Consider the following 20,758-nt stretch of genomic DNA (forward strand, 5'->3'; position numbering starts at 1 on the left):
AGTACAAGGGAAGTAGAAAGAAACTTAAAAAGTACGTCAGGATGTCACTACTTGGGTATGAATGCACATCAGAATCCAGCTGCCCTCCCTAAGCAAGACTTAGTAACTCAGCACTGACCCAGTGCATCTGTTTGTCCCAAAAGATCTCGATGAGTTTCTTCTGTATCTTAGCAACAAATGCTGGCAGGGAGTGGCGGGGGGCGGGGAGAGAAATCAAAGTGACCAGCAGGTACCACAAAATGATAGCCATCAGTTGGTTTATGACCAGCACTCAACCTCAGGCTGTCGGACAGCATTGGCAGCAGTCCTGTTAACGTCCTAGGTAAGTGGATTCTTCTGCTCCCAAATCCTGCCAGTTTGCCAGTCAGGGTCTTGCAGAAGGAATAAGATAGGCTCCTAGCTAAAGAAGATGGAAGGTGAAAGGCTGGAGGGAACTTTTCCAGCAGGGAGTCCATTGACTGACCAGAAGTGCGGACCACTTTCCCCAGTTGATCCTGGCAGCAGATGCCGTGGATAGAAATACTTTCGCCCTCCACAGGTTATCTGTGCCTGTGAACATAAGGAGCATGTCATCGATGTAAGCCAAAAGGAGCCAGTCCCGACAACTTCTTTGCACAAGGTGCAGCAAAGGTTCTGCGCAAGTGGATTATAACTGACCTGACACAGGATGGTCCTGATGCACTCTTCTCCCAAAGCAAAGGAACACTGTGTGGTGGTATACAGAAATGGAACCAGAGCAACAAAGCAAATCCTGAAATTTAATCCTGAATAAATATTTGTGATCCACCTTGTTAAACACCTTCTTCAGATCAAGGAATATGAAGTTAACCAACAGGCTAACGGTCAGCAAGTTTAGGTTTAACAATTCGTTTGTAGTTTGTGTTATGGACAGGGGAGAGAGAGAGAGAGAAATTCTCTGTCTGACCCCAAGCAGAGGTGCTTTTGCATAATTTGTAAAGAAGGCTATGATGTGTTTTCTCCAGACCCTGGGTTTGTCTAATCCACAGTCCAGCCGAGTTTCTGTTCAGAGACAAACCGAAAATTCCTGAAGCAAATGACACTGCAGCATGATGTCCTTTCTATGCTTTAATAACTTGACAGATGATGATCAGAGGCATTTAAAATTAAACAGGCTTCATGGAGTTGAGAAATTTTCAAGTTGCTGGTGTCAAACTTGAAATCACTGTAGTGGGTCAGATCTCAAACAATGCGAGACAGTACAGGAATGAGATAGTGAATCTGGTGTACTGATGCAACAACAATAATCTCTTCCTCAATGGCAACAAAACGAAGGAGATATTCATCAACTTCAGGAAGCATAGTGGAGGACATGCCTCTGGGGAAGAAGTAGACATGATTGAGGGGTTCAGGTTTTTAGGTATCCAGATCACCAACAACCTATCCTCGTCCCTCCATGCCGACACTATAGTTAAGAAAGCCCACCAACACCTCTACTTTCTCAGAAGACTAAGGAAATTTGGTATGTCCACTATGACTCTCACCAGCTTTTACAGATGCACCACAGAAAGCATTCTTTCTTGTTATATCACAGCTTGGTATGGCTCCTGCTCTAACCAAGACCGCAAGAAACTACAAACGGTTGTGAATGAAGCCCAGTCCATCAGTCAAACTAGCCTTGCACCCACTGACATTATCTACACTTCCTACTGCCTTGGAAAAGCAGCCAGCATAATCAAGGACCCTATACACACCGGACAGCCTCATTTCCATCTTCTTCCGTCAGGGAAAATATACAGAAGTCTGAGGACACGTACCAACTGTCTCAAAAGCAGCTTCTTCCCTGCTGCCAGACTTCTCAAAGGACTTATCTTGCATTTCTCTACACCCTAACTGTGACTAACATTACATTCTGCAGTCTCTCCTTTTCTTCTCTATGAATGGTATGCTTTGTATTGTGCGCAAGAAACAATACTTTTCACTGTTGATGTGGGGGAGCAAATTATGCTAATAAACACTTAACCATAGATTCAGGAACACTTCACGACACTAACTTTAGAATGAATGATCTTGGACATAAGAACATAAGAAATAGGAGCAGGAGTAGGCCATCTGGCCCTTCGAGCCTGCCCCGCCATTCAATAAGATCATGGCTGATCTGTCGTGGCTCAGTTCCACATTCCTACCTCTTCCCATAACCCTTAATCCCCTCTCTTATCAAAAACCCATCAACCCACGTCTTAAAAATATTTAGCGAGGCAGCCTCCACCACCTCAACGGGCAGAGAATTCCAGAGATTCACCACCCTTTGAGTGAAGAAGTTCTTCCTCAACTCCGTTCTAAACCGCCCCCCCCTTTATCTTGAGGCTGTGCCCCCTAGTCCTACTGTCCTTTCTGAGCGGGAAGAGCCTCTCCACCTCTATCCTATACATCCCGTTCATCATCTTATATGTCTCAATGAGATCTCCCCTCATTCTTCTAAACTCTAACGAGTACAAGCCTAGTCTATCCAGCCTCTCCTCATAGCTCAACCCCCTCAACTCCGGCATCAGCCTAGTAAACCTCCTATGCACTCCCTCCAAGGCCAAAATATCCTTGCGTAAGTACGGCGCCCAAAACTGCACACAGTACTCCAGCTGTGGCCTCACCAATTCCCTATACAGCTGCAGCAAGACCTCCCTACTTTTATATTCAATCCCCCTCGCTATGAAGGCCAGCATCCCATTTGCCTTCCTGACCACCTGCTGCACCTGCAAGCTGGGTTTTTGCGACTCATGCACAAGGACCCCGAGGTCCCTCTGCACCGTCGCCTGCTGCAGTTTTTCTCCACGTAAGTAATAATCCTTCCTACCATTATTCCTACCAAAGTGGACCACCTCGCACTTGCCAACATTAAATTCCGTTTGCCAGTTCCTGGTCCATTCGCCCAGCCTATCTAGATCCTTCTGCAGACTCTCCACACCCTCCGCGCAATTTGCCGTTCCACGAATCTTGGTGTCATCAGCAAATTTCGACACCATACACTCGGTTCCCTCCTCCAGATCATCTATATAAATGGTAAATAGCTGAGGCCCCAGCACCGACCCCTGAGGCACTCCACTAGTCACCAACCGCCAATCCGAATAGCACCCATTGACCCCCACTCTCTGCCTCCTATTTGACAACCAATCCTCTATCCACGCTAACACCCTACCCCCAACTCCATGTCCCCTGACCTTCTGCAATAACCTCGTGAGGTACCTTGTCAAACGCCTTCTGAAAATCAAGAAAGACCACATCCACTGGCTCTCCTCTATCCACCGCCCTAGACACATCCTCATAGAACTCCAGTAAATTTGTCAGACACGACTTCCCCTTAACGAAACCGTGCTGCGTCTGCTCTATCAAGCAATTCCCCTCAAGATGCCTTGCTATTTCCTCCTTGATGACGGATTCTAACATTTTACCTACAACAGACGTTAAACTAACCGGCCTATAATTCCCCACCTTTTGCCTGGCACCCTTCTTAAACAACGGCGTAACATTAGCCGTTTTCCAATCTTCTGGCACTTCCCCGGAATCCAGCGACGTCTGGAAAATAACCACCAAGGCATCCACTATCACCTCCGCCATTTCTTTCAGAACCCTTGGATGCATTCCATCCGGTCCTGGGGACTTGTCCACAATCAGCCCCTCCAGTCTGTCGAGCACCGCCTCTCTAGTAACAGTAATGTCATTGAGACCCTCCAGTCCTACCACCTTTCCATCTCTAACACCCGGCAAACTATTCACGTCCTCCTCCGTGAAGACCGAAACAAAAGTTATTCAAGACCTCAGCCATTTCCCCATCCCCTATCACTAAGTCCCCCTTCTCATCCTCTAAGGGTCCAACGTTCACCCTAGCCAGCCTCTTCCTTTTTATATACTTATAAAAACTCTTGCTATCCTTTTTTATATTAAGCGCTAGCCCAGCTTCATAGTTTCTCCTACCCTTCTTTATCAATTTCTTTGTCAATCTTTGTTGACATTTAAACCTCTCCCAATCCTCTTCTCGCCCACTACTCTTAGCTACTCTAAACGCCTCCGCTTTTAATTTAACACATTCCTTCACCTCCTTTGCTATCCACGGCTTATTACCTCTCCTCCTACGGTCCTTTTTGACCATCGGAATAAATTTCTGCTGAGCACGAAGAAAGATCTCCTTAAAAATCCTCCACTGCTCCTCAGCAGACCTACCTTCCAACGCGCTCCCCCAGTCCACATTCGCCAATTCCTCTCTCATCCTACCGTACTCCCCTCTGTTCAAACAAAGGACGCGTACTGGGAACCCACTTTGTCCTCCTCCATCTGCACCAGAAACTCCACCATACAATGATCACTCTCCCCAAGAGGATCCTTCACTGCAAGGTCCCTGATTCTACCCGCCTCATTACATAACACCAGATCCAAGATAGCTCGCTCCCTCGTCGGCTCCAACACACACTGTTCAAGGAAACTATCCCGCCAGCATTCCAAGAACTCCTCCTCGAGCCCACCGCGTCCAACGTGGGTCGACCAATCAATATGCAGATTGAAATCCCCCATAATTACGACATTCTCATTAAAAAAAATGTTTTGAATTTACAAGATGGAAGTGTTTTGCTTTTGGTTACATTTTGTGAAACTTCAGTCAGTGACAAAATACAGGGACTTTAGCAAGGCCTTTGACAAGGTACCACATGATAGGTTGATGCAAAAGGTTAAATGTCCTGGGATCCAGGGTGAGGTACCAAATTGATACAAAATTGGCTTGATGACAGAAAACAGAGGGTTGTTTTTCAAACTGGAGGCATGTGATCAGTGGTATGCCTCAGGGATCAGTGCTGGGTTCACTGTTATATATGTCATTTACATTAATGATTTGGATGAGAATATAGGAGGCATGGTTAATAAGTTTGCAACTGACACCAAGATTGATAGCATCGTGGACAGTGGAGAAGGTTATCTAGGATTGCAACAGGATTTTTATCGATTAGGTCAGTGGGCTGATGAATGGCAGATGGAGTTTAATTTAGATACATGCGAGGTGATGCATTTTGGTCAATTGAACCAGGGCAGGACTTACTCAGTTAATGGTCGGGCACTGGGGAGAGTTACAGAATAAAGAGATCTAGGAGTGCGAGTTCATAGCTCCTTGAAAGTGGAGTCACAGGTCGACAGGTGAAGAATGCATTTGACATGCTTGGTTTCATTGGTCAGAACATTGAATACAGGAGTCAGGACATCTTGAAGTTGTACAAGACATTGGTAAGGTCACACTTGGAATAGTCTATAGTATTGCTCACTCTATTACAGAAAGGATATTATTAAACTATAAAGAGTGCAGAAAAGATTTATTAGGATGCTACTAGGATTTGATGGATAGAGGTGTAAGGAGAGGCTGGATTGACTGGGACTTTTTTTTTGGAGCGTAGGAGGTTGAGGGGTGATCTTAGAGGCTTTTAAGATAATGAGGGGCATAGATCAGCTAGATAAGGCAGCATGGTAGCACACTGGCTAGCACTGCTGCTTCACAGCTCCAGGGACCTGGGTTCGATTCCTGCCTTAGGTCACTGTCTGTGGAGTTTGCACATTCTTCTCGTGTATGCGTGGGTTTCCTCCAGGTGCTTTGGTTTCCTCCCACAGTCCAAAGATGTGCAGGTTAGGTTGATTGGCTATGCTAAAAATTGCCCTTTAGGTCGTGAGATGCGTAGGTTAGGAGGGATTAGCAGGTAAATATGTTGGGATATGGGGGTAGGGCCTGGGTGGGATTGTGGTCAATGCAGACTCGATGGGCCAAATGGCCTCCTTCTGCACTGTAGGGTTTCTATGATTCTACAGTCAATATATTTACAGTCAATATAAGGCAGTCTAAAACTAGAGGGCATAGGTTTAAGATGACAGGGGAGAAATAAAAAAAAAGGTCCAGGAGGGCAATTTTTTCACACACAGGGTGGTGAGTGTCTGGAATGAGTTGTTAGAGATAGATTTGTCCCTGTCTCTATTACTGTCTTTTAAAAAGCATTTGGACAGTTATATGGATAAGATGGGTATAGAGGGATATGGGCCAAACACGGGCAACTGGGACTAGCTTAGAACATAGAACATAGAACACTACAGCACAAACAGGCCCTTCGGCCCACGAGTTGCGCCGATCACATCAACACCTACCAATCTATAGACCTATCTATAACCCCCAATCCCATAAAACCTCATATACTCATCCAGAAGTCTTTTAAAAGACCCCAGCGAGTTCGCCTCCACCACCACTGACGGCAGCCGATTCCATTCACTCACCACCCTGAGTGAAAAACTTACCCCTAACATCACTTCTGTACTTTCCTCCCCACACATTAAATCTGCGTCCTCTCGTAGCGACCATTTCAACCCGGGGAAATAGCCTCTGAGAATCCACCCTATCTATTACTCTCAACGTTTTATAAACCTCTATCAGGTCACCTCTCAACCTTCGTCTCTCCAGGGAAAAGAGACCCAGCTCCCTCAACCTAACTTCATAAGGCATGCCTCCCAGTCCAGGCAACATCCTTGTAAATCTCCTCTGTACCCTTTCAATAGCTTCTACGTCTTTCCTATAGTGAGGCGACCAGAACTGCGCACAGTACTCCAAATGAGGCCTGACAAGGGTCTTATAAAGTTGCAGCATTACCTCCCGACTCCTAAACTCAATCCCTCGATTAATGAAGGCCAGTACACCAAACGCCTTCTTGACCACATCCTCCACCTGCGAGGCCGATTTAAGAGTCCCGTGGACCCGGACCCCAAGATCCTTCTGCTCTTCAAGCAGTTAGGGGTTTATAAACAAAAAGGGGTGGCATGAACAAGTTGGGCCAAAGAGCCTGTTTCCATGCTGTAAACCTCTATGACTCAGAGAGAAGGAACAATAGTTCCATTGAAAGCAGTAATGCTGTCAGCAGTGGTCAGGAACAAGATGGCTATGAATGCTACCCTTATGAATAAGGTCATAAAACTCTGAGAGATAATTCAGGTGGCAAGCAGAGATGAAGAATTTCTCAGGGTCGGACAAGAGTCACGTGGGTTAAATTCGGTGGGAATCATTTCACTGTCCAGTGTCCCATATTGCTGGACGACAGAAGTGAGGTAGCGTCCATAATATAATAAATGAAATCTTGTTAGGTCATGATTTGTATTATTGTCTGGAGTTAATGACAGAATGACGATTGACTGATTTGCATTAATGTTTACTGGATAATGCCCACTGGAAAGAAGGGCAATCTGATTTTGGGAATTTATGATTGCCTTCACAGGGACATTGTTCTTTGGACTGATAGACGGCTGCTCGCATTCTATACCTTGAGTGCAGGGCTTCCTCATATTCTCCCATTCAATCATTTGGTTAAATAAAGTCACATCTTCAATCAGTACAGTGCATTTTGAGTCTTTGAATTAGCTTTAGTAGCTATACAAAGCCTCAAGAGGAACCCCCCCCTTTCCCCGATTACAACTATATACCAAATGTAGTAATAATCAAATCAAAATGGTGACTAGCTGTTTGTTCAGCCGGGATCAGCTTGAGTTCTTTATTGCCAAAGTCGCCATAGTCCAGATGACCATAGGCACTGACTGGTAGTGATTTAACCTGAGGATCACCACGCCTCAGGTGACAGGCAAGGTTGAGAAGACAGGCCTTCATGAATAATCTTAGCCAGTACAGAAACTCCTATGAAACTCATCTCCAAACGCCACGGCTCGGCTCTCTGTGACTGGATCCATAAGTGGCTTTTGCTACAAAATAAACTTATTGGACTTTAGCCTGGTGTTATGAGACCTCTTACTGTATTTACCCCAGTCCAACACTGGCATCTCCACATCATGACTAGATCCATAACACATGGGAGCAGAAGTAGGCCCTAGATGTGACTGTAACACTACATTCTGCACTCTCTCCTTTCCTTCTCTATGAATGGTATGCTTTGTTTGTATAGCATGCAAAAAAAAGTACTTTTCACTATATACTAATAGATGCGATAATAAATCAAATCAAAATTGAACCCAAGCTGTTGGTATCACAAACCAGCTGTCCAGCCAACTGAGTTAATCCAATGTATATTCATCAATTGAGCCAACATGATATTCTGCTTAATTATACTCAATGCAGTATTTTGTAGTCACATCCTCACTTGACAGGCGAGAAGCACCACAAGGCCTCAAGCCATGTCGATTTGTACTTCTACAGTTTAATTACAGTTTAAAAACACAGCAAAGCCCTTGAGCAGATGAGTCTGGGATGAATCCCTGATTATAAAACTCAGAGGTGGTTATAGCCATGACTCTGAGGAGTCAGTAAGATCAAGTCTGTAAAAAAAAAGCTGAGAAGTGTTCAACATTTAACTTTATGTTCTAAAACATAACATGTAGTTTTAAATTGTAATGCTTTAAAAGAGAAAGTCATTTTTCTTCACAGTATTTAACCAGCTTTTAATTAAGTTCTGAAGAAGCATAATCATAGTGAACTTGTTAACAGTGCTGCCAGACCTGTTGTGACTGCTGGTTGCAGACATACTTTCACATTTTGAATGAACAATTATACCTTTGTAAGCAGTTCATTCAGCCCAGAAGTGACTGAGCTCAAAGAGTTCACAACCAACTGATCCTAATGTACACATAGCTCCAAAGTGCTTCTTTTGAAAATTCCCTGTCTCAAAAACAAGTAAGGATTAGAATAGTCAAATTGGGGGGAGGTGGTGAACCTGTCATACTATTCTGGGGTCCTGGGTTTGAATCCCACCATAGCAGCTGGTGGAATTTGAACTCAGTAAAAAAATGCCTGGAATTAAGAAAATACTGATGTCCTGAAATCACTGTCAGTTGCTAGAAAAACTCATCTGATTCATTGTCTTTTAGGAAAGGACATTTGCCTACCCCCTTCCCTCTTGGTCTGTCCTATATGTAACTTCTGAGCCACAGCAATGAAGTTGACTCTCAACTGCCCTCAAGGGCAACAAGGGATGGACAATAAATGCTGGCCAACACCGACGCTCCTGTCCCAAAAATGAGTTTTAAAAAAAACCCTCAAGTCTTATAAGCATCCATTGAAATTTCTTTAAATTAACGTGATAATCGACCACACTCATTCCGAACCTACTGCAAAAGACCCTTTCATGCCGCACCACCATATTGAGGGTCCGACGGGAGACTTGCTACGCCATGTTGAGTGTCCAGGGGTGGACTTCCGCCCACAGTTTGGGTCTGAATTGCCTGTTGCTTGTTGGGAGCGGAAGTTCAGCCATTTTCAACGCATTTTCTTGTCAGAGAGAGGGTAAGAAATCGGGGCGCCTGCGGGAGGGGGGAGGCGGGAGGGGGGAGGGGGGAGGGGGGGGGGGGGGAGGGGGAGGGGAGATGGGGGCGGGGTGAGGTGAGCCGGGGGGGGCGGGGAGCGCGGGGGGGGAGAGTTGGGGGCGGGGAGCGCGGAGGGGAGAGATGGGGGGCGGGGAGCGTGGGGGGTAGAGATGGGGGGCGGGGAGAGTTGGGGGGTGGGGGGAGTTGGGGGGCGGGGGGGGCGGGAGAGTTGGGGGGCGGGGGGGGCGGGGAGAGTTGGGGGGCGGGGAGAGTTGGGGGACGGGGGGGGCGGGGAGAGTTGGGGGGCGGGGGGGGCGGGGAGAGTTGGGGGGCGGGGGGGGCGGGGGGAGTTGGGGGGCGGGGGGGGCGGGGGGAGTTGGGGGGCGGGGGGGGCGGGGAGAGTTGGGGGACGGGGGGGGCGGGGAGAGTTGGGGGCGGGGGGGGCGGGGAGAGTTGGGGGGCGGGGGGGGCGGGGAGAGTTGGGGGGCGGGGAGAGTTGGGGGGCGGGGGGGGCGGGGAGAGTTGGGGGGCGGGGGGGCGGGGAGAGTTGGGGGGGGCGGGGAGAGTTGGGGGGCGGGGGGGGCGGGGAGAGTTGGGGGGGGCGGGGAGAGTTGGGGGGGCGGGGAGAGTTGGGGGGCTGGGGGGCGGGGAGAGTTGGGGGGCGGGGGGGGCGGGGAGAGTTGGGGGCGGGGGGGCGGGGAGAGTTGGGGGCGGGGAGAGTTGGGGGCAGGGGGGGCGGGGAGAGTTGGGGGCAGGGGGGGCGGGGAGAGTTGGGGGGCGGGGGGGGGCGGGGAGAGTTGGGGGGCGGGGGGGGCGGGGAGAGTTGGGGGGCGGGGGGGCGGGGAGAGTTGGGGGGCGGGGAGAGTTGGGGGGCGGGGGGGCGGGGGGACGGGGAGAGTTGGGGGGCGGGGAGGCGGGGAGAGTTGGGGGGGCGGGGGGGGCGGGGAGAGTTGGAGAGGCGGGGGAGAGTTGGGGGGCAGGGGGAGTTGGGGGGCAGGGGGAGTTGGGGGGGGCGGGGAGAGATGGGGGCGAGGGGGGAGGGGAGAGATGGGGGTGGGTGGTGGAGGGGAGGGATGGGGGTGGGTGGTGGGGGGGAGGGGAGGGATGGGGGTGGGTGGTGGGGGGGAGGGGAGGGATGGGGGCGGGTGGTGGAGGGGAGGGGAGGGATGGGGGCGGGTGGTGGGGGGGAGGGGAGGGATGGGGGTGGGTGGTGGGGGGGAGGGGAGGGGAGAGATGGGGGTGGGTGGTGGGGGGGAGGGGAGGGATGGGGGTGGGTGGGTGGGTGGTTGGGGGTGCGGGAGAGGTCGGGGTGTGAGGGGGTGTGGGGGGCGGGGAGAGGGGAAGTGGGGGGATGGGTGGCAGGGAGAGGGGAGGTGGGAGAATGAGGGGGAGAGGGGAGGTGGGGGAGAGGGGCGGGGAGAGGGGAGGTGGGGGAATGGGGGGGAGAGGGGCGGGGAGAGGGGAGGTGGGGGAATGGGGGGGGAGAGGGGCAGGGAGAGGGGAGGTGGGGGAATGGGGGGGTGATGGGCGGGGAGAGGGGAGGTGGGGGAATGGGGATTGAGGGGCGGGGAGAAGGGAGGTCGGGGATGAGGGGAGGGGAGGTGGGGGGGTGAGGGGCGGGGAGAGGGGAGGTGGGGGGGTGAGGGGCGGGGAGAGGGGAGGTGGGGGGTGAGGGGCGGGGAGAGGGGAGGTGGGGGGTGAGGGGCGGGGAGACGGGGGGAGGTGGGGGGTGAGGGGCAGGGAGACGGGGGGGAGGTGGGGGGTGAGGGGCGGGGAGACGGGGGAAGTGGGGGGTGAGGGGCGGGGAGACGGGGGGGAATGTGGGGTGAGGGGCGGGGAGAGGGGAGGTGGCGGGAATTGGGGGAGAGTGGACGTGGGGGGAATGAGGGGAGAAGGGACGTGGGGGGAATGGGGGTTGAGGGGTGGGGAGAGGGGAGGTGGGGGTATGGGGATGAGGATGAGGGGTGGGGAGAGGGGGAATGGGGGTGAGGGGTGGGGTGGGGAGAGGTGGGGGGGTGGAGGGTGAGGGACAGGGAGAGATGGGGGGGTGAGGGGCAGGTGGGATGGGGAGCAGGGGAATTCGGAGAGAGGGGTGATGGGGTGGGGAGGGGAGTGGTGGGGAATGGGGGGACATATGGGGATGGAGTGAATATAGGGATGGAGGAATGGGGGGTTGAGAGAATATGGGGATGGGGGGATGCGGGAACCAGGAATATAGGGGTGGGGGGAATGGGGAATATGGGGGTGGCGGGGATGGGGATGTGGGAATGGGGGTGGGAGATGAGGGGTGTTGAATGAGGATGGATGGGGTGATGGATGGAATGGGGAATGGGGATGAATGGGGATGGGGGAAAGGGGAGTGTGGGGGTGTGGAGCGAGAAGGATGGGGATGGGGAGCGGGTGCAGGAGGGGTGGAGAGTTGGGGCGAATGGAGAGCAGGGGAGGGATGGAGAGTGGTGGCGGGAATGGGGAACGGGGAGCCCCACCTTCGGCGCTGGCCCCGTGGTGCCCCGGCGCTCCCTCGGCGCTGGCCCCATGGCAGCCCGGCGCTTGCTTAGTATTGAGCCTCCCCCAGATTCCTCAGAGCTATATTATGTACGCAAGTCCCTCGATTCGGAGTTGAATCTGCAAGCTTTTGACTTTTTACAAGATATCTGTCATGGCTGAACTATAAACAGAAACTCTGTGAAGTAATGACATTGCTGCAAGACGTGTCATTTGTTTTTACAACCGGATAGTGTGAGGGGCAGCAGAGTAACACATGCGTTACACTGCAGCCAGATTTGGTATTGCTGTTTGTCACCAGCATTTTGTAGATTATAAAGTGAATTTAATTTCTTGTTTTCTTTTCAGTATAGAGGACAGCGAGTCAGCAGAAGAAGGCAACAGAGAGAGTGACTCAAGGAGAACTTCAAGGTAAGCGTTTCTTAAAATATGTTCTCATGGCTGGTGGAGGAGGCTGATATCAGCTTACTTGTTGACTGCTGTCCAGAGTGAATTTTTATTAAGCAGATTTGAACTTTAATTTCAGTTTAAATGAAGCAAGCATTTTGCACTGGGGATACTTCTTTAACTTTTCAATTGCAGCTTTGTATTCCAGGCTGAAAGCAGGGGAGCTTAACCAATGTCCGTACTGCTTTGACCTCACTAAGTGCTGCTTTCTGATCCTGAATAAAGCAACTCCATCTTGTGTTGTTGTTTCACCTCTTGGGCTTGTGAAATCTTTCATTTGTCATTTGAGGGGGAAACTCCAAGCTAAAGGTTGATAGCGACCTATGGTTGTTTTTAATTCTACAGATTCAAGATATACAAATGGTGGGCATTCATTCAATTAATATTTGTGCAGATGTAAAGAAATACTGATATTGGGTTTCACACTGTCAGATCTAAAGCTGATAGACCTCTCTTGTCCTCCCGCCTCACCAGCTGGCTGTCAGGGTGACAGAGAATGATTGCCAGAATGTGAAAACTTTTTTATGAGACAGAAGTTTCCAATCCAAGTACCATTTGTTAAGAATGGCAGAGTGCGAGTGAGAAATGTCAGAGTAACCGACTGATGTTCTTTGGGTCTGAACCTAATGGGCGGTGGAAGAATGAAATGGACATGCGCTACATCTCAAACAAAGGGGAATAAGATATGGCCATGACTATATCGCTCCCGCCAGCCTGCCCGCGCTTCCTCTGCCCCCAACCCTGTCTCCCCCTGCCCCCAATCCTGTCTCCCTCCCAAGCCCCCCCCAACCAGCCTATCTGCGCTTGCCCCCCCCCCCGGCTGCTACGAAGCTGAGAGTAGGACAGTGGCTGTTGTCTACATGGACTTCAGTAAGACCTTGGACAAGGTCCCTCATGGCAAACTGTTGCAGAAGGTGAAGTCGCATGGACTCAGAGGTGAGCTGGCAAGGTGGATACAAAACTGGCTCAGTCAAAGAAGACAGAGGGTAGCAATGGAAGGGTGCGTTTCTGAGTGGATCCTCATGGATCAGTGCTGGGACCTTTGCTGTTTGTAATATATTTAAATGATTTGGAGCAAAATGTTTGCGGATGACACAAAGGTTGGTGTATTTGCGGATAATGATGAGGACCATGAGAGGATACAGCAGGATATCGATCAGTTGGAGACTTGGGCAGATAGATGGCAGATGGAATTTAATCTGGACAAATGTGAGGTAATGCATTTTGGAATGTCTATTACAGATAGGAAATGGACAATAAATGGCAGAATCCTTAAGAGTATTGATAGGGAAAGGGATCAAGAATGCATATGGCATGTTTGCCCTCATCGGCTGGGGCATTGCGTTTAAAAATTGGCCAGTCATGTTGCAGTTTTATAGAACCTTAGTTAGGCTGCGCTTGGAATATAGTGTTCAATTCAGGAGGATGTGGAGGCTTTAGAGAGGGTACAGAAAATATTTGCCAGGATGTTGCCTGGTGTGGAGAGCATTAGCTATGAGAGGAGAGGTTGGAGAAACTTGGTTTGTTCCCGCTGGAACGACAGAGGCTGAGGGGTGACCTGATAGTCTATAAGATTATGAGAGGCACGGATAGAGTAAATAGTCAGAAGCATTTTGCCAGGGTGGAAGAGTCAGTTACTAGGGGGCACAGGTTTAAGGTGCGAGGGGCAAAGTTTAAAGGGAGATTTTTTACAGAGATGGTGATGGGTGCCTGGAACTTGTTGCTGGGGGAGGTAGTGGAAGTGGATATGGTAGTGACTTCGAAGGGGCATCTTGACAAATACATGAATAGGAGGGAATAGACGTCTATGGTCCCCGGAACGGTAGGGAATTTTAGTTCAATTGGGCAGCATGGTCGATACAGGCTTGGAGTGCCGAAGGGCTTGTTCCTGTGCTGTAATTTTCTTTGTTCTTTGAGATGTATGAGGCAGATTTTTTACGCAGAGAGTAGTGGGTGCCTGGAACTCGTTGCCAGGCGAGGTAGTGGAAGCGGATACGATTGTGACTTCTATGGGGCATCTTGACAAATACTAAATAGGATGGGAATAGAGGGATATGGTCCCCAGAAGGATAGGGGGTTTTAGTTCAGTCAGTCAGCGTGGTCAGTGCAGGCTTGGAGGGCTGAAGGGCTGTTCCTATGCTGTTATTTTCTTTGTTCTTTGATGTGTTCCTGACTAAGCTTTTGAAACGATTCATCATGATGGATGTAAAGCCACTGGGTGGTAGTCATTGAGGCACGCTGCCTGGCTTTTCTTTGGTACAGGGATGATGGTCATCTTTTTGAAGCAGATAGGAACTTCAGATCGGAGTAAGGAGATGTTAAAGATATCCCCTGCCAGCTAGTCCGTGCAGGACTTGGGTGCTCGACCAGGGACCCTGTCGGGGCAGTCACCTCTCGTGGATTAATTTTCAAGAAGGCCTATTCGGCATTTGCAATGGTGACATTGGATACCAGTTTGACCGAGGCTGTTGGGGTGGATGATGACCTCTCGCTGGCCCTTTGCTCAAAACAGGAAGGGATGTGTTGTTGGCAATTCTACTTGTCTTTACCTTATAGCCTGTTTTATCATGTGGGCCTTGCTAGGATCGATTGGTGCTTGAGTTGCTAGCCTGGAACTCTAGCTTTGGCCAGTATTGTCTCGTGGCATCTTTGATAGTTCTCCATAGATCGTATCTGGGTATCTTATACAGGTCAGAGTCACCAGACTTGAACACCTCAGACCTGGACTTCAATCGATAGTAGATGTCCCTGTTCATCCATCGTTTCTGGTTAGGAAACACTTTGGTTAGCTTCTTGGGTACCTAGTCCTTACACACTTGCTAATGAAGTCTGTTACAGTTGTGGTGTATCATTTAAGTTGCTGAATTCCTGAGTATTGACCAGTCCACCAACTTGAAGCAGTTCTGTCGGAGATCATCCATTGCCTCAGACCAACATTGCACAACTTTCTTTATCAAATTCTCCCGTTTCAGTTCCTACTTGTAAGCCAGGAGCAGGAGCACAGCCTTGTGGTCTGATTTGCCAAACTGTGGACAGACAATAGAGCGGTAGGCATGTTTGATGTTTGTTAAGCAATGGTCAAGGCTGTTTGGGCCTCTAGTGGGATAGGAGACATGTTGATTGGATCTTGGTAGGGCACTCTTGATCTTGGCCTGGTTGAAGTCACTGGCCACGATGAGCAAGGCCTTGGGATATTTCATCCCAAGGCTATTTGTAATGGTGCATATTTCATCAAGCGCAGAGTTCACATCCACATGGTGTGGTATGTAAATTGTTGTCAGAATAGCAGAGATGAACTCCCGTGGCAAGTAGTGGTGACAGCATTTTGATTTGCGTTAATATTGTCATGTGTTGGTATACATTGAAGGTAATGTTTCTTGTGTGCTATTAAGACAAAGCTTGCTATTCATAGAATCATCATAGAACCCTACAGTGCAGAAAGAGGCCCTTCGGCCCATTGAGTCTGCACCAAACACAATCCCACCCAGGCCCTACCCCCATATTCCTACATATTATACCCACTAATCCCTCTAACCTACGCATCCCTAGACACTAAGAAGCAATTTCTTAGCATGGCCAATCAACCTAACCTGCACATCTTTGGACTGTGGGAGGAAACCAGAGTACCCGGAGGAAACCCACGCAGACACGAGGAGAATGTGCAAACTCCACACAGACAGTGACCTGAGCCGGGAATCGAACCCAGGACCCTGGAGCTGTGAAGCAGCAGTGCTAACCACTGTGTTACTGAGCCGCCCCGAGAAGAAAAGAAGAGAGTGCACAATGTAGTATTACAGTCATAGCTAGAGAGTAGAGAAACACCAGCTTAATATTCAAAGGTCTGGCAACAGGAAAGAAGCTGTTCTTGAGTCGGTTAGTACGTGACCTCAGACTTCTGTATCGGCATTTCAGCGTCATGAACTGTAGGTCTGGGGAGGCATCCCCACATCTGAGCACCAACATATTCCAGGTCGCTGTTGGGCTGTGATTCGACTTTAGAGCTTGGTAAGTGGATGTGGTCTCTTAAGTTTCGTGGTTGTGAATGAGCCGATGGCCAGATCTACATTTTGAGCTGGTCAGTGTCAAGTCTGGGTTTTACTTCCTTCGGAGGTTGAAGGATCTCTAGACCAGCAATAAGGGCATTATTAGTTATTTTTAAACTGAGAATTGGGGGCACGAGTGTAAGAGGTGGAAGTAGAGGAAATGCTTGAGGCCTTCAAGAAGTCGCAATGCTTTGGATTGTGGAGGCCTGTGAGAGGAAGGCCCTGGTTCCACAGCTGCTGCGCCTGCCGTTGAGCTCCTGTGGCCGGTCGATTCAGGTCACTTCCAGGTTGGGTGTCTTCGGTGTCCGGAGGATCACCAGTAAAGTTGCGATTGGTGAGTATGCTGTGGATAGCTTGCAAGAAGTCGCTTCACTTCGGTGCCACCTTTTTTGAGTTGGATGATCAGTCGTGATCATCATGAATAGGAGAGCAGGCTCAAAAGGCTGAATGGCAGCCTTCTCCTGCTGCTGTTTTCTGTGTTTCAATGTAAGAGCCCATGGAATCCAAGGAAATTTAGCAAATTGGATTCTATATTGGCTGAGTGGCAGGAAGCAGAGTGGTGTTTTTCTGACTGGAAGACTGTGTCCTGCAGGGATCAGTGTTGGGGCTGTTGCTGCCGGGGGTTTACATAAATGATTTAGAGTTGAATGTGGGAAGGTGATCACTAAGTTTGTGGATAATATGAAAATTGGCAGTGTGCTAAATGGTGAGGAGGATTGCCTCAGATTACAGGAGGATATAGATGGGCTGCCAGATGACCAGCTGAGGCATAGAGTTTAAAACCAGGGAGATTATAATGCTGGAACATCGGTTAGGCCACAATGGAGTACTGTGCGCTGTTCTGGAATCCACATATTAGGAGGGATGTAATAGCGCTGGAAAGGGTGCAGAGGAAATTTACCAGTGTGTTGTATGAGCTGGAGAGTTTGTTATGAAGAGAGATTGGATAGACTGGGGTTGTTTCCTTGGAACAGAAGAGACTAGGGAGAACAGGATTTATATGTATAAGATTATGAGGGGCACAGAGTAGACAGGCAGAAATCTTTCCCCTTGTTGGAGAGATCAATAACCAGGGAGCATAGATTTAGATAAGGGGCAGGAGATTTAGAGGGGATGTGAGGAAAATCTTTTTCACCCAGAGTGTCGTGGGACCCATTGTCTGAAAGGGTGGTGGAGGCAGAAACTTTCATAACAAATAAGAATTTAGATGTACGCTTGTGATGCCAAGGCATACAAGCCTATAGTCCAAGTACTGGTAAGTGAGATTAGAATAGTTAAGTGGTTTGTCTTTGACCTGCACAGACGCGATGGGCTGAAGGAGCTTTTTGGTGCTGTATGCCTTTATGACTCCAGGTTTCCAGTATTACAGCTCACGGGATGCTCACCATGCATGCGGCCTCAATGTACCCAATAATAGAGCTGTCGGTGAGAACTGTTGCCAGCATCATGGAGACTGTAAGGTGCAGGTAGAATCTGGTGAAGGAAGTTGTTGAACCTGACCAAACTTTCTGAAGGTTGTATTCTAAGATTTTACATTTGGTGGGTGAACTGCTCGTGCCTTCTGTTCATATGATACTGCGTGTTCCGCCTCACCATTCCTCCTTCCTTACCCAGTTAGAAACACATAAATTAGTAGGCTAGATGGCCTACTCCTGCTCCTATTCCTTATGTTATGTTCTTATGTTCTTAGAAGCAGGAGTAGGGCATTCGGCCTGTCGAGCCTACTCCACCATTCATTGTGATCATGGCAGATCATCAAATTCAATATCCTGATTCCCTCTCCATCCATATCCCTCGATCCCTTTAGCCCCAAGAGCTATATCTAATCTTTTGCAATCACACATTGTTTTGGCCTCAACTACTTTCTGAGGTAGTGAATGCCATAGATTTCCTGGGAGAAGACATTTTTCCTCACCTTAGTCCTAAAAGGTCCCTTACTCAAACTATGACCCCCAGTTCTAGACAGTCCCAGTTGCAATTTTAGCAGCCAATAATTGATTGAAAATGAACCTATAAATGTTATTACTGTGTGATCAGCATTGATGCTTGAGTCTGACTGGAGTTTAAAGGGATATGATTAGTAGGAAGGACCTGGTTGTAGACCGTTTCGCTGAAAATATTTGAACCTGTTTGTTAGTGGGTCAAATATATTTTCTTCTGGTCACAATATCCATCACTCTACAGTGTGTCAACTATTTACTAAACCAGAAATAGGTGTTGTTGATTCAGAGGAGGCAGGCCATTAATCTTGCCTTGTTAAGTGGCATAGTGATTAGCAATGCTGCCTCACTACGCCAGGGACCCGGGTTCAGTTCTGGTATTGAGTGACTGTCTGTATGTATGTTCTCTCCATGCCTGTGCGCGGTTTGACCATTCTTCCCGTGTCTGTGTGGTGTTTGTACATTCCCGTGTCTGCGTGGGTTTTCTCTGGGTGCTCCAGTTTTCTCCTAAAGTCGAAAGGAATGCGGGTTAGATGGATTAGCCATGCTAAATTGCCCATTAGTGTCTACAGCTGAGTAGGTTTGGAAGATTAGATGTGTCGGGTTGCGGGGATAGTACAAGGGTGGGCCTGGATAGGATGCTCTTTCGGAGAGTCGGTGCAAACTCGATGGGCTGAATAGCCTCTTAATGCACTCTAGGGATTCTAAGTCATTGTGTTCCATGTTGGTGTACTTGCAGATATATCCTGATCATGGATCTTTCGTTCTGTTCTCTACCTGCACTGAGTGTATTTGGTGAAGACAGCAGATCTTTGATTCTATTCTCTGCCCGCACTGAGTATATTTGGTGAAGACAGTGGATCTTTGGTTCTGTTCTCTGCCTGCACCAAATGTATTTGGTGAAGACAGTGCTCCTGGAAATGAGCGAACAGTCATGTGACAAGGGGGTGGCCCTAAGCAATGACCCCGATGAGCTACCTTGCCCAGAATGTTGCCCTGTTGCATCCGAGGGTGAAACTAACATGTCTGTACTGGGATACAGTGGATGCTGTGATCTCTGTGATGATGTCTGGAATTGACATTTGCTTAGTGCATGATGTAGAGCTCTGTTCAATCAGTGATACTTTAGCCCACTGTGGTGATGAATTGCATGGGAAGTTGCTCCAGCGATGCTATATTGCTGGCAGTTAGATAGTGCCTAATGATTCTCTCTGAAAGGAAACTTAATAGAGCCCACTCTATGGTGATGATGAGGACTACTTACATTAAGGGGAAGTGTCTGTGACTTATTATAGTGAAGGGGGAGTGTGTTGACTCTGAGGGTCAAGTGGCTTGATTGTTTTATTACAGTTGAGGAGGAGGGTCTATAACTGTGGGTTATTACAGCGAGGGGACTGTGTGTTATGACAGTGTGGGAGGAGGGTCTGTGACTGTGGGTTATCACAGTGAGGGGGCAGTCTGACTAGGTTACTAAATTGAGGGGAGTGTTTTTTGAGTGGGGAGAGGATCTTTGATTGAGTTGTTATAGTGAGGAGAGAGTGTCTGTGTTATTATCGTGAGGGGATTGTCAGTGACAGTGGGATATTACAGTGAGGGGGAATTGTCTGGGATTATGGCTTATTACAGGGGTTGGTGGGGGGGGGGAAGTGTCTGTGACTGTGGGTCATTATAGTGAAGAAGTGTCTGGGCAAGGCTACTAAAGTGAGTTGGGAGTTTCCATCAGAAACTCCCAACTCACTTTAGTAGCCTTGTCCAGATGTGGAGAGGATCTCTGACTGTAGGTTATTACAGTGAGAGTAAATGTCTGTCTCTTAGTACAGTGAGGAGGTATGTCATTGATATTGGGTTATTACAGTGAGGGGGAACTGTCTGATTATGGTTTATTACAGTGAGGGAGATTTACTAATATTGATTGGAATTGCTATAGCTCTAGCTCGTTAGAGGGGTCAGTTTTTGTACAAAGCGTGCAGGAGGGTTTTTTGAGTCAGTATGTAGATAAGCCAACTAGAGTTGAGGCTATATTGGATTTGGTGCTGGGAAATGAGCCAGACCAGGTGCTAGACTTGGAAGTTGGTGTGCATTTTGGTGATAGTGACCACAATTCGGTTACGTTCACCTTAGTGATGGAAAGGGATAGGCATGAACCTCGGGCCAGTAGTTTTAGCTGGGGGAAGGGTAATTATGAGGCCATTAGGAAAGAATTAGGAAGCATAGGTTGGACTAGGAGATTACAGGGACTGGGAACGTCCGAAATGTGGAGTTTTTTCAAGGAGCAGCTACTGCGAGTCCGTGATAGGTATGTCCCTGTCAGGCAAGGAGGAATTGGTAGGGCTAGGGAACCGTGGTGCACTGAAAAAGTTGATTCATTGGTTAGAAAGAAAAAGGAGGCTTATGTTCAGATGAGACTTGAGGGCTCGGGTAGTACACTAGAAAACTTTAGATTGGCTAGGAGGGAGTTGAAGAGTGAGTTAAGAAGGGCTAAAAGAGGACGTGAGAAGACTTTGGCTGATAGGATTAAGGAGAATCCTAAGGCGTTCTATAGGTATGTCA

The 20,758-nt window shown here is 48.9% G+C and overlaps 1 protein-coding gene across 1 annotated transcript in view; it reads left to right on the forward strand.

Moving 5' to 3' along the window:
- The first annotated feature begins 9,207 nt into the window (after window positions 1-9,207).
- The window catches only part of celf1 (cugbp, Elav-like family member 1), a 192,190-nt gene continuing 180,639 nt past the window's right edge, over window positions 9,208-20,758 (forward strand). Inside the window, exons 1-2 of the mRNA XM_080190570.1 lie at window positions 9,208-9,253; window positions 12,127-12,189. The gene's annotated coding sequence lies outside the window, so the exon portion shown is untranslated. The remainder of the gene's footprint in view (window positions 9,254-12,126; window positions 12,190-20,758) is intronic.

This window comes from Carcharhinus amblyrhynchos, chromosome 6 (genome assembly GCF_965287045.1).
Source record: "Carcharhinus amblyrhynchos chromosome 6, sCarAmb.v2.hapA, whole genome shotgun sequence".
Lineage (NCBI taxonomy): Eukaryota > Metazoa > Chordata > Chondrichthyes > Carcharhiniformes > Carcharhinidae > Carcharhinus > Carcharhinus amblyrhynchos.